This window comes from Agelaius tricolor, unplaced genomic scaffold (assembly GCF_023055355.1).
Source record: "Agelaius tricolor isolate 1412-34295 unplaced genomic scaffold, bAgeTri1.0.p SCAF_1, whole genome shotgun sequence".
In the NCBI taxonomy this organism is placed as follows: Eukaryota; Metazoa; Chordata; class Aves; order Passeriformes; family Icteridae; genus Agelaius; species Agelaius tricolor.
The window spans coordinates 8,256,553-8,270,267 of NW_027269261.1; the positions used below are offsets into that span (position 1 = coordinate 8,256,553).

Genomic DNA, 13,715 nt, shown 5'->3' on the forward strand with positions numbered 1-13,715 from the left:
AGACAGTTTAAGGAGATGAGCACTCTGAAATGAGTAACTTTGCCCTACATTCCAACCAATCCCTTTCCACCGTTAAGGAATGAGAAAAGAAAAGGGATTCTTTCTTTTCAGGAAAGAAAAAAAGGTCAGTAATTTCTAGGTACCAAACTGCAAAAAACTCACAACCCTACTGGAACAAAGAAAGCCAGAAATAGCCTTTCCTGAGATGGCAAGAGGCAGGGACAGCCTCTGGCTTGTAGGATAAAGGGACAAGATGCCATCACATCCCTCTTGGGAAGGCAGGAGCTTTACAGAGCAATTTTAGCAGCAGATGAAGACTTGCAGGCTCCTGTGGGGTCTGCCTGTTGCTTCCTCCTGTTCTCAGGCCCTGCTGCTGTGCTTTGCACTTGTGGCTGTGGTGTTAGTGTTCAGAGACACATAATCACAGAATGATTGTATGTAGGTGCATTTATTGAAGAGCTCTGGGTGTCAGGGGCTACCAACCCAAATCTGACTCTGACATGCATTTGGGATGAACATGTTTTTATATTCTATCATTATATAACTTTCATGTTAATTATTAAACTTATATTGTTCTATTGTATACATAGATTTCAGCCAAGCATGGCTCCTCGTGGCCCCCCTTAAATTTCTAACATAGTTTCTTATGAATCTTCTTAGGATTGTACAATAATTATATTTAATTACTAAACAATCATCACATCTAACAATTATATCATTTATCAAACTGCTTACTTAGGTGCAATGATTTGGCAAAAGCCTAACATTGTCAGAGTCTATCTTTAACATTTTCCAGGGCCCCACTATCAGTGGGATGAGGGAAAAGCACTGGTCTGTGGGTGCTGGCATGGCATGGCCTGGCTCCAGGAACTCTCTGGCTTTTTTTGCTGCCAGCAGAGTTTGCAAATTCACTTTGAAATGGTTTCTAGTTGCAAAATGCAGTCTTTGTGGATGGCTCTGGTTGTGAAGCTGAAGCTGCCAGAGAGAAAGGGGTTCTGCTCCTGTAGCCTTCTCTCCTGGAACAGGCAGCTGATGGATTCAGGGTGGCTTGCTGGAGCCCATGGTGACTGGCAGACACCTGCAGAACTCTCCTCAAGGCAGCTCAAACCTGCCAACTGCACTCTCTCTGAGATGGGGATCTCAAAAAAGAGAGATCCCAAAAAGGGAGGAAAAACCTTTGCCTGAACAAAGACCAAACAGCCTGCAAAACAAATACCACGTGGCAAAGGAGCTGCCTGGGAGGACCAATTCTGAAAACAGCCACAATAGCACCTCCTCACACACACAAGGTCTCTGGCTGCAAAATCTGAAGGAGACTAGCAGTTCTTGGATGCAGGTAGATCTGGAATGCAGTAAAATTATGGATCTTCCCAGGACACATGGTCCCTCCAACATCCTTTTCTCTAAATTGTAAGGAGATGGATTTGATGGGTGAATTGTTTGGGTGGGTGAGGAATTGCTTGGATGGTCACATCCAGCGGGTGGTGGTCTGTCATGAACGGCGGAGGAATTGCAGCACACAATATGCGTGAAGGGCAAATCCCAAAGTTTATTGAAACCTCACACATATTTATATTGGTGTTAATGAAGCTTATACATATTGCAAAAGCTGAGCTCATTATTGGTTAAAGCACACTTAGATCAACCACACTTACTTCTATGCTCTAATGATTATTTTGTTTCTATGTTTGCATTCTTCTAGCTTCTCTACCTAAGATATCTACATTTTCTGGCAAGCGATTTTCTCCCCCGTCTTCCCGTTTCAGAGAAGGTCACTATGACCTTTGTCAGTGATTGGACATTGGTTTCACAATCCCCAGCTTGTTTCCCCTATCCTTATCCATCGGTATCACATCGAAATGTCCTTTCTCAGCTAACCAATTATCCAAAAAGCTCTCTACAGTGGTCAATGGCTTAAGGTCCACATAGACATCAGTGAAAAGTGGTATCCCTCAGGATTCTGTGTGGCACCAGTGCTGTTAAATATCTCCATGAGCTGACACAGAAGGAACAAGCATACCCTCAGCAGATGACACCAAGCTGAGTGTGGCTCACAAGCATGAGGGGTGGGATCCCATCCAGAGGGACCTAGATGGATTCAAGGAATAGGCCCATGGGAATCTTATGAGGTTCTACAAGGCCGAGTGCACCTGCATGCAGGCAGTTCCTGGGATGAGCACAGGATGTGGAATGAGGGGATTCAGAGCAGCCCTGCCAAGAAGGATTTGGGTGTGCTGTGGATGAGAGGCTGGGTGTGACCCAGCAATGTATACTCACAGCACTGAAAGCCAATTGTGTCTGGGCTGCATCAAAAATGTGACCTGCAGTTCTAGTGAGGTGATTCTCCAGCTCTGCTCTGACCCAGCCATCCAACTCTGGAATCCTCAGCACAGGAGGGACATGGACCTCTTGGAGTGGATGCAGAGGAGGGATACTCAGTTGATCAGATGGCTGGAGCACCTCTCCTTTGGAGAGAGGCTGAGAGCGTTGGGGTTGTTCAGCCTGGAGAAGGCTCTGGATAGACTTCATAGCAGCCTTTCAGTTCTTGAAGGGGGATTATTAGAAGGATGGGAACAGTTTATTAGAAATATGGGGACAGATTTTGAAGCAGGGCTGTGGCAGTAGGACAAGGACTAATGGTTTTAAACTGCAGAGGGCAGATTCAGAATAAAACGTTAAGAAAATTTTTACAGTGGCACAATTTTTACAATGCCTTGAGAAGTAGTGGATGCTTCATCACCAGATGTATTCAAGAAAAGGTTAGTTGCAACTCTGAGCAGCCTGATCTAGTTGAAGGTGTCCCTGCTTATGGCAGGGGACTGGGCTCAGTGGTCTTTAAAAGTTTCTTCCAAACCAAATGATTTTATAATTCTGTGACTCCTCTCAGACGTATGTGTCCCCTAAGACTGACAAGCCCTTCAGCACTTCAGAGATCCAAGGGTGCTCGATACAGGATGGATGTTGCAATGAACCTGTGGCTCTGTGTGTTGCTCCTGGCCATAAATTCCCTTTACTGCTGACTGGCATAATTCCCTGGAGGTTTTGTTCATTGTAAGATACTTGTAGTCAGATCCTGTTGTCCATACAATTTCTTGTTTGAAAGAAGAGCGTTGCTTCACAGATACCCTTTTGTAATAGTGGCTTTCAAGTTTCTGCAAAATGAAAAATTGATCTGACTACTTCAGAGACTCTGGGCATTTAGGATGAGGAGCTGTGCCTGATGAAGCTTTAGTTCATTGGAGTGAGCGTTTATGGAATTACAGTTTTTAGTTTTCACATCGAACTTTTAATTATTAACATTTTTCTTCCCTCCTACATGTTCCCTTGGATATTAGAAGAAATAAATCATTCAAGCAATGAAAGTGACCCTGATTTGAGAGTTAGCACAAGTAAAGAAGCTTGGGCAGTATATTAAAAAATATTCATATGTTAAAGAAGGAGAGACATGCAATAGTGTGCACATGCTTTCTTGGTCTTCGTTAACATATGTTTAAAGCTAAAAATGAAATGAGCATAGAACAGACCTTGAATCTGGGACTCAAGATTGTTCCCATTCCAAAACAGTAGGAAAACCAGAAATGGAAACTACTGTGCACCAAATATCTAAGAAAAAGTTTAAAAAAGAAAAAGGAGAGAGAGAAAAAAATTGTCATCTTTTTTAAACTACAGAATTTTTTTAGGGTAAAATTGAGTTTTTAGTGGGAAATTGAAATGTTCTCTGTACATAAATGCTTTTAAAAATATTGCTTGTGAATGTCAGTACAATTTTTTTATTTGAATAAATTGCCATTTCCTCTTGGATGTTAGAGCTATATCTGTCAACAGGAATATCCTAATTGCATCTAACTCTAGAAAAAAGAGTCAGGCAGTCATCCAAATGAAAAAGGGCCACCTGAATTCCTGTGCAGACTGATTTTCCCCATTTAGGAAAATGTGCTAGAGTAGTCTTCTTCAGAGTTGGTTATTGATCCTGACAGTACATTGAGGAACAACTGAATTCTTTAATGCTTGCATCAGAGGGAGATCAGCTTCATTCTTGTAAGGAGTAATTGAATTCAGGAGGAGTCTGATATCCTTAAAGCCACTATTAAAATGTCCCGTGTGCTGCAGCATATTAATTTCACCTTTTTGAATAAATACTGTCATTTGTGACTGACAATACAAATTCAGGCTTTTTTTGGTGTTTCAGGAGGAAGTAGGTGTGGTTTTTTTATTCTTACTTATTTGTTTGTTTTGAAGAACCATGACAGCATGAGTAGTATTATTAGGTCAGAATGAAGTCCAGCATCCAAGAGTGTATAAGAGGATCCCAGCCCAGAGCACAGGTACATACTTTGCTTCATCTTGGAGTCTTCCCAGCTGAAGTTCTTTTTGTTGTAATTAACTGTTCATAGCTCATATTTTTCCTGTGGATTTTATCTGTATTTTAAATTCTCTACACTGCACACTTTATAAGTATCTTACAGAGGCAATTTTCTTTTGCAGCTCATTTTCTTTTATCATCTTCTCTCTGTGGTTTTGCCTGCTAGGTCAGTATATTTGCTAGTTTAATGTGTCAGTTTGTTCCTTATTGACACTTCTGTGTTGCCATATGTTTGTGTCTTAGGTAAGCTTTAGTGAGATTCACATCTAGTGCATTAACAGAATTATTGGTTACTTACACCAAAGCACAAGTCTCTAATTTCCATGTGGGAAACTCATGATATTTGTATTAAGCTGTCCCTTTGTGAAGAAGTTTTTTAGGTCACTGCAAGCACCAAGTCTTACAAGGTTGCCAGTAGTATTTTTTCCAGCCTTGACTGAGCTTTCACTTCACAACAACTTTCACCAGCTTATCAGAGAGGTTCAAATACACTCATATTTGCTAAATACCAAGCATGCTAAAGATTAGGAGAAGCAAGAGAAGCATTTGATCACGTGAGCCAGTGCTTTTAGATAGGTACTGGCACAAAGGTACCTGTTCTGGAAACCCTTGCAGCACCAATGATGACTTCTCTGTTTTACACAGTGCAGGCACAGGTTGTGTCCATTCCTGCTTTGAGACTTGGAGCATCAAAGGGAAAGGCAGGTTTGGGGGCAGAAGAGACCTAGATAATATGCAGTGGGTTTCTTCTACTTGTCAGCATTTTTACCAACTACTGTGTCCTTGTTTATGAGAGGGGAAGAGCATGTTGTGATGGATGAAACACAAAATAATGTGTGCTGCAGTAAAGATTTGGCATTTGTTTTCTTTGAAGGAATTTCATTAACAGTGTTGCATATGTGAATGACTGATGGCTTTCTATATTTTTACCTTTATTTCGAATAGCTGTAATTTATGGTAATTTTGGATTAGTTTTGCAACGTGAGTAGCAGTTCAGTTTGTTTGGTAAATTGAAACTCATCTGTCTGCTTCTGCTCATCTGTCATTGGGCTAATTTAGGATTCACTTAGGATGATGCTAAAATGCTTTTTAATACCAAACTTGTCAGAGTTGTGTCTTTAGTCAGTATGTATTATTTCAAAGAAACGTGGTCCTTACAAGGATCTTATCAGAATCTATCAGAGTTGAGTTCTATTTTGCACAGTTCACCTTCCCACTCTAAATTAATATTTATAATGAACAGTGAAAATACTGTGGGCATGTTTAATATATGAGTGTCCTGCTTTTAGAAGTGAACTTTACAGCTCATTAGTCGCTCAGCTCTGAGTTACTATATCAGTATTTTAATAATTTGCTGATCTTGCATTTCATGTTTCTGCCACTGAATTCCCAAAGGGATGTCTTGGCAAACTGATGTATTAGGAAGGTTTTTTTTAAAAAAAAAGTATCTCTTTCAAAAGCAGAAACTTACCTAATATCTTCTGGTCTTAAAAGATGTCATGTGTATGATATATCTGCACATTTCTTCTAATGTAATTAAGGGGCTGCTGACAACTGCTTATCTAACTAAAATGTGTCACATGCAAATCTTGAAAGACTGAAGAAGCTGCAGCAGAGTGAGACTGAGCCAGTGGCAGATAACTACCAAGCATTTTGCCATGTCTATTTTTTGAGGGAGGCTGCATGACTGTCATTTTCCCAGCTCCAGCTTTCTTGCACTGCTGGATTGTTAATGACATTAACAATTTATTACTTTTAGATTTTTAAGTAAGACCATACTTGACTTTCAGTTGCAGTAGTCTCTCTAATGAATGCACTTTTTGTTTGTTATTAGTCAGAGAAGAGAGCAAATGGACTCTTCATTCTCAATAGAGGAGTGAGAACTTCCACAGTTAAATTCTCCTGTTTTTCCCTCTGCCTTCATCTTTTCTTACCAGTTACTGGTTTTGGAATAGTACCAGAATGATGATTTCTGCAGAAAACTTTCCTTCCTGAGCCACATCTTGCTGCAAAGGACATCTCACTCTCCTAACACTTCCTCACTATCCTAACACTTTCTTGTCTCTACTTTCTTTCAAATGAGAGCAGAGAGACAGTTCCTGTTTGTCTTTCTCCTACTCAAATCCAGGGTTTATGAAGTCCCTCCTTCATATGGGAGTCCTTAAGTCCCACTTGCATCCAGGTTTTGTGGGGCTTTCACTGTAGGCTCTGCATATTGAGTTCCCTGTCAGTCATCTTGAAAACTGTTTCTGTGTGCATAAAAATCTTTACATTGTTGTTAAGGAAAGCACCTTCCAGAGAGGCATTTTTATTGCTAATAGTGATTCTTGACTTAAAATATTAGAAAATCTCTGGGGAGCTGCCAAGGAGAAGCTACAAGGCATGCTTGCATTTATAGATTCATTTATGGACATAAGGACATGCATGTGTCCTGTTCAGTAGGAATGCCACAGCTATTGACTTCTAGCTTATTTAACAGAATGTAGTATCTGTATTTAATTTATGGAGGTCTGTGTATGAGCATATATTTGTGTCTTTTGGGGTCTGGGCACAAAAGGTCTGTTAAGAGTTTAAAAATAATTATGGATCATAACCTGTAGGAATTGCATGAAATTCAAAGAGCAGAAAATAATTCTCAGATTTTTCAGAAGTACTAAGTGAATGTTTTCGAAAATATGCTGAAATCAAAACATTTGTTGCAAGCTTATTTAAAGACATTTTAAATACTTTGTAATATTTCAGATTTTTCAAAACTCAAAAAATAGTCTGTTTTTCATCCAAAGTATTTTGCATCTCAGTAAAGAAAGACAAATGTTTGCATCTCAGTGACAGCAGTGTCTGTTTCATCCCTCCATACTCACAACCACCCAACACATAATGTGTATGTTTGCTATTAAAATAGAGCAGACACCAGTTTTTTAATTGTTTCTTAAGTTCATTTTAGACACTTTTCTACTACTGCTTATTATTCAGGTGTAGTTCAGCTAGGTAATGATTAATGAAGAGTCATGAACTGTTTATGGAGCCACCACTGACTGATCTCACTATTCTTTCCTTTTGACTCTGTACTCCTCTTTTGGGTGACTGCCAGGGAAGCATCTCTGTTTCCTTTTTAAGAGGTCCATACATCTGGTGCTCTTGATAAGTGGTAAGTGGGAGAAATCTTCAACAGGAATAGCTGGCACAGATAATGGAGAGGGGATGAATTTGAGGTGAAGTCATTAATTTTAGGAGAACATCCTTGGATTCTGGAATTGATCACTGACAGAAATGCAATATGTTACTAACTTTCAAAACCTAGTTGTTGTGAATTTGAGGATTTTTATTCTTCCCCCACCCCAATAATCTCAAGGATAATTAGGCAATTTCTGTGCACTTATGTAATTATTAAATTATTTTTTTAATGTCTTATCAGACATGCAGAATTTTCCCTTCCAATGAAGAATGCAAACAGAAATTAAACCAAGAGTGGAGCAGTAAGGCAGCAGACTTGTGCAGAGCACTTGGGGCAGTGTTTGGGCTGGGATCTTGGCTGTCTGACTGCTCCAGCTCTGGTTCATAACTCTGCAGCTGTAGAGTTTTATTGAATGCAAAATTTATGCTCATATTCTGTGATGGAGGTACAAGCCTGTTGCCATGTAACTGGTGAGGAACTGAGGAGCTGATTTGGCAGCAGAAGTCAGAAGTTTGTTGCATCAGAGCTGGTTGGACTGAAACTGCTGATTTTACCATTGGATTTTCTAGTTTACTGGCATTAGTAACTATATATTTAGTTGGTATGTAAGGTGTAGGTAGCATGCTCACATTGAATGCAAAATTCTGGATGTTTGGATTCTTCTAGTGTTCAGTTTTAAATAACAGAGAGTGGTATAGTTGTAAATAACAGAACTTTCCTAAGACAATGTTGAAAATTATTTTGTTTTGAAACCTGCTGAACTTATGCCAAAGTCTTGATCCTGCAGTGACTGAAGTCCCAGTCTATTCACAAATTCATTCATTGTTGACATTGATGTTTAGAAACTCTAGAGACTAAGAGGCAATTTAAAATCAGGGGTTATGTGCACCAGAGAGAGCAGGGTGTAGCATTTAATACTGAATATGATTGTACATATCTTGCTACAAATGTTATCTCATATTTTAGAAAGTTCAGGTTTATTTGGATATGGATTCTCAGTTCAGATTCTTTCATGGAGCCCTTATGACCCTTTGTAAGCATAGTCTCTAACAATATTTTAAGATTTGTCTGTTTCTTTGAAAATTTGATCCAGTGAAGAAATAAGCTTGTTGATGTGTTTTGGCTGAACTGGAAGGATGTTTCTGGGTGTCTGGATATGAAGTAGCAAATTTGGTTTGTTTTTTTTTCCCAAATAGTCAAGACTGATGTACTTAGTTTTAGTGGTTTTAAACAATGGTAAAATATAATAGGACTGAGAGATTTGATATGAGAACCATAGGACAAACATCAAGCACCAAAAATGTATAAACAATCTTAAACAATCTAAAAGCTTTTTTTTTTAAAATGGAAATTGTGTATTAGGGCACAGTGAAAATGAAAATTATTTGCAACATTGATGTGCTTGGAAATAGCAAATGCTATGATGTGTATTCTGGCAGAATTATATGTAGAAAAGCATTTAGAAAACAGTTTTTGAAATATGAATCTAATTAAGGGCAGACCTTAATTTTTGCTTTCTAGCATGGGAATTTAGTAGGCTTGGTAATACATCTTTCCATAAATATTGAAAGAAAAAAAAAATTAGTAACTTTTAGAACATGTATTTGTGTGTAAACCCTTTAATAATATTATATGAGCACGTGATTATAGTCTTTGGCTTCTTTCAGTACAAATTACAGTAATTATGATGTAGTTAATTTTAACATTATTATTCTTGTCACCCAGAACAGCCAGGAAGTGCATGCACAGGAAGCATATTTTGTCACATGCACGTTTCCAGCTCCTGTTCCTAATTATATTATGTTCAGAACAGTCTGCAAGCCTGCTGGTTTATATTTGTAGTACTTCCATATCAGCCTGAGTTTGCCACTACTTACAGATGGGATTTGAGTGGTAGATCCTTAGAAGCCTCACCTGGCCTTTCTTTCTGCACCATGAGACTGCTGAAATTTTTAGAAGAAATTTTTAGCATATTTCTCAGTACCTCTATCTACAAATGAACAGAAGGATTCATCCCAATAAGTGTAAAAAACATCACTGCTAATGATACAATGTAGTTCAGTGAAAGCTTGATTACAGGGAATTGTATTTATTTCAAATGGTACCTCTGAATTCATGGTTGCTAACCAGAACTGGAGCATCAGAGACAACAGCAAACCCTCCAGCATATTTGCTTCCAGCATAATACACAATTCTCCATCTATTTCTGGTTGGAAAATGAAATCAGTGTGTGAATTTCTGTGTGTGAAATTGTTGTGACAATTTCATGTCACAGCACTGAATGTGAATATGTAGGAACCTTGTAAAAACCCAGATGGGGATTAATTTGTGTTTGTTGTTGCTTTGGGTACTAGATTTGTGCAGCAAAATTTTCTTGGCTTGGTACATATGATTCTGCAGAGATACAGCCTCTCTCTATCTCTTCTCCTTTCCTTCCTTTCCTCCTGGGGTTGTTGAGGAGACCTGGCCTTTTTGGGTTTCCCTAGCAGCAAGTGGAATTTGTGAGCTTCAAAACAGTTCTCTGAGCTTCATTGGTCTTCTGATAGATTCACAATGGAACAAGTTTAATCAAATGCCAGGTTTCATTGATCGTGCTGTGCAAAAGTCTTGTACATGAGTAACATAGAAATTGAAAAAAAGCATTTAGAAAGGTGTGAGTCCATAATCTCATAATTTTTGAACTATTTGACAGACTAATTCCATTGATCATTTGATAATCTGATTTTCCAGGCACTGCTCAATTACCTACTGAATTTGTGTAATATCAAAATATTCATGTTGTGTTACCAGTAAAACAGTTTTGTATGGATAACAGTTATCTGTGAGAGAGAAATGCCTCTGAGAAGAATTCCTAGACAATATAGCTGGAGGTTTAGGTGCACATTGAGACTGAGGCACTTCTTAGCTGTTCCTGAGTGTTGGTTGACTTGGGGAATGCCTTGGGCTGCAACCTTGGGTCTGTTTTTGTGCTGCTTAGTGAAAAGCAGAGGGGGAGGATTGGAGGTTTTGCTGTTTCTTCTTTTTTCCCATTACTACCTTCCTTCAGGGAACTTTTGGATATGTACTGCATTAATCATTAGCTGTTAGTGACAGTCTCACTGCTTTCCAAGGGTTTGTGAAGAACAGCTTGTTCTTGTTGGCTTTGTCAGGAGTACACTGCTGGATTAAGTTGGTCTTTTAAGTAGAATCCTTTCATATCAGTTGATATAGTGACCCAGCTCAAACTCTAGTTTTTGTGAAAATGCCCTGGTTAATTTTGAACAACTAGCATAGAGACAAACAAAAATTGTCAGGCTCCAACTGTGCTGCCTGTTGTAGTTTTTTTCTTACATATTTAGGTGGTATTACAGACACAACTGCACATGTGAAACTGCTAAACTTTATTCACTCTCTAACCTAGAGAATTATACAATGCCTCTCTTGTGCTTCACGAGGCAGCTTTTGAATAGGGTATTTCAGGTCTCCCCTCTCTTTGGAACCACCAGGTAAATGAACAAGGAAATACAGATTGCAGATTTTGCAGCACAGTAAGAATATTAGCTGTTTATTTAGGCATTGTTGTATTCATCAAATGAGTGATTCATTATCTAAATGGGATTGAGATACAGGTGACTCTTATCTATTGTCATCTGCAATAAAGGAAAGCTGCTGAAAAATTTCCCCCTCTGTATCTAGTAACAATAGTTACACATTTTAATGCACATTTATGGCTTACAGTTTCTCTAGCTACACTGGAGGAGTAAAAGAGCAGAAGTGCTGTGCTGAGCCTTGTGCTCCCTAACGAGGAGGGGCATGTTTGCCAATGACACCAGTGTGACATGGGAATGTGTGCTTGCAGCCTGGAAAGCCAACTGCATCCCAGCCAACTGCATCCCAGTGCTTGCAGCCTGGAAAGCCAACTGCATCCCAGCCAACTGCATCCCAGGCTGCATCTGGAGCACTGTGGGCAGGAGGTGGACACGTGGGAGAGAGTTCAGAGGAAGGATGGAAAGATGCTCAGAGTGCTGGAGTGCCTCTTCCATGAAGGCAGACTGAGGGAGAGGAGACTCTGGGAGACCTGAGGCACCTTGCAGTACCTGAAGGGGTTCCAAGAGAGCTGGAGAGGGATTTTTTAGTTATATTATGTTCAGAGCATATGAATGGCTTTAAGTTGACAGAGGGGAGGGTTAGGTTAGATCCCAGGAAGAAATTAGTCCCTGTGAGGTTGCTGAGGCACTGGCACAGGCTGCCCAGGGAGGCTGTGGCTGCATCATTGTCAGAAGTGTTCAAGACCAGGTTGTGCAGGACTTGGAGCAAGCTGGTCTAATGGAAGGCATCCCTCCCATGGCAGGGAGGTTGGAATGAGGTGGGCTTCAGGGTCCTTCTCAACCCAAACCATCCTATGATTCTAGAACCAACCTTAAGGTTAGCGTTTTTATAATCTACAAGAGGCATTTTTTGTTTAAAGGTCTCTTTTAAGTATTACTTTATCATGTTCCTGCTAATGACCTTTCAGACTCAATATGGTGAAAATAATACTGTGTTTCTCAGTTGAAAATGACTTTGCTTCAGAAGAAAGGAAGAAAACAAATTTCTCTGGCCTGTGTACAGGTAGTACAGTTAATAAATATGTTTCTAAATGCCTTGTTTGGTATTCAAAGAGAGATCTTCCTGTAAAGCTCTCTTCACTGCTGTAATATAAATATATTAAAAAAAAAGTAGAAGGGTCTGTCTCTGCAACACAATGTACAGAAAGCTCCATCTTACTGAAGAGAATTGTCAAGGCCTCTAAAGAGCCTAAAGCAAGAAAGCCCAAGTCAAAAAAATATATTAGACATGTCTGCATGACAAAAATCAATAAAATACAATCTCTTGTGGTTTAATATGAAAATAAACACAAAGAAGAAGTGGCTTTCAGGAAAAATATTGAGCTGCAGGTATAGAATTGAAGATGTCAAGAGAAGACTGAAAGCAGAGGATGTTGTCCAGTTTACTGTAGGACATATTTCAGAACCAAAGCCAGGAATAATAGTGTTGGAGGGTAAGCTGTCTGGCCATGTCTGAAAACCAAAATTCAGTGTGATGTGAGTGAGAGTGAGATGAAAAAGCACTCTTCTCATGGGTGCCAGACTTTGGGACATACTGTTACAACATTTGATTAATTCATGGTTATCTATAATTGGTTAAAATGCTGTGAATAATAAAAGGAATTAAAGGTATGTTTTTGGCTAATTTCTTCTCTATTGAATTTATTATTTTCTGTCATACCCAACTGTAGGTACTACTGGGTATTAATGATGCTTTGATATTTGTGTTGTGCACTGCTGTCCAGCAGTGCAGGTACTCTGAAGCTTTTTTTATACTCTATATTTTCCAGGAAATTAAAAAAAATTTAAAACCATTTCTGAACACTGTATATCCTAGTCTTCTTATATCCTCTATGGAAAAAAATTGAAACAAAGCTTTAGCAGTATTTTAAATCCTTAAATTACTCATTTTATGTTCAACTCTAACTCCAAATTTATTTTTAAATCAGGGAATAAATAAGGAGACCTTTACTTTTAAGTTCAGTTTTTTGATAGTACCAGTAATGTAAAGTAATTGCAAATTAATGTATTGCAGGGTTTTATTTAAATGGTAGAGTAGCATAATTTCCATTCTGATTGTACCTGAGGCTCATACGTGCTGTAACTCATTGTAAAGTTGCTGTAAAAAACAATGAAAAAATAATGTGGTTTTTTAACTTTCCTCTCTTTTCCTGGGTTACTAAAACTCGTGTAGGTGGAGCAGCATGGCTCTTAGATTCAGTGAACTAGTGTTTGTTAGGAAAAAACATTGTTCTAGAAAGCATCTGACAGATGGGAATGATGAAATTACTGACATAATAATCTATGCCCAAATTCTTGCAATGGTGAAACACATCCCTGTTTTCTCCCCTGCCCTAAGTAATAATGTTGGTTCAGTATCATGTTGGCTTTTTCATGAGTGTGTCTTTGAGATTTCCCTGTCTGTGTGGGTCTTGCTTATGAAGCATTTAGCTTTAAGTGCTTGATCAAGAAATTTTATTATACTTGGAAACAAATAAATATTCTTACCCACCATCCTGACTGTCAAGAGCAGTACTAAATGTGGTGTTCCTCATGAAACTGATAGTAACAGTGGTCTTTTACTTTGTACTCAGAGTTGCTTTTCTGTCCT

At 38.9% G+C, this 13,715-nt stretch overlaps 1 protein-coding gene across 3 annotated transcripts in view; it reads left to right on the forward strand.

Annotated features, from left to right (window-relative positions):
* KIF16B (kinesin family member 16B) overlaps window positions 1-13,715 on the forward strand; it is a 140,677-nt gene that overhangs the window by 99,876 nt on the left and 27,086 nt on the right. The window lies entirely within an intron of this gene.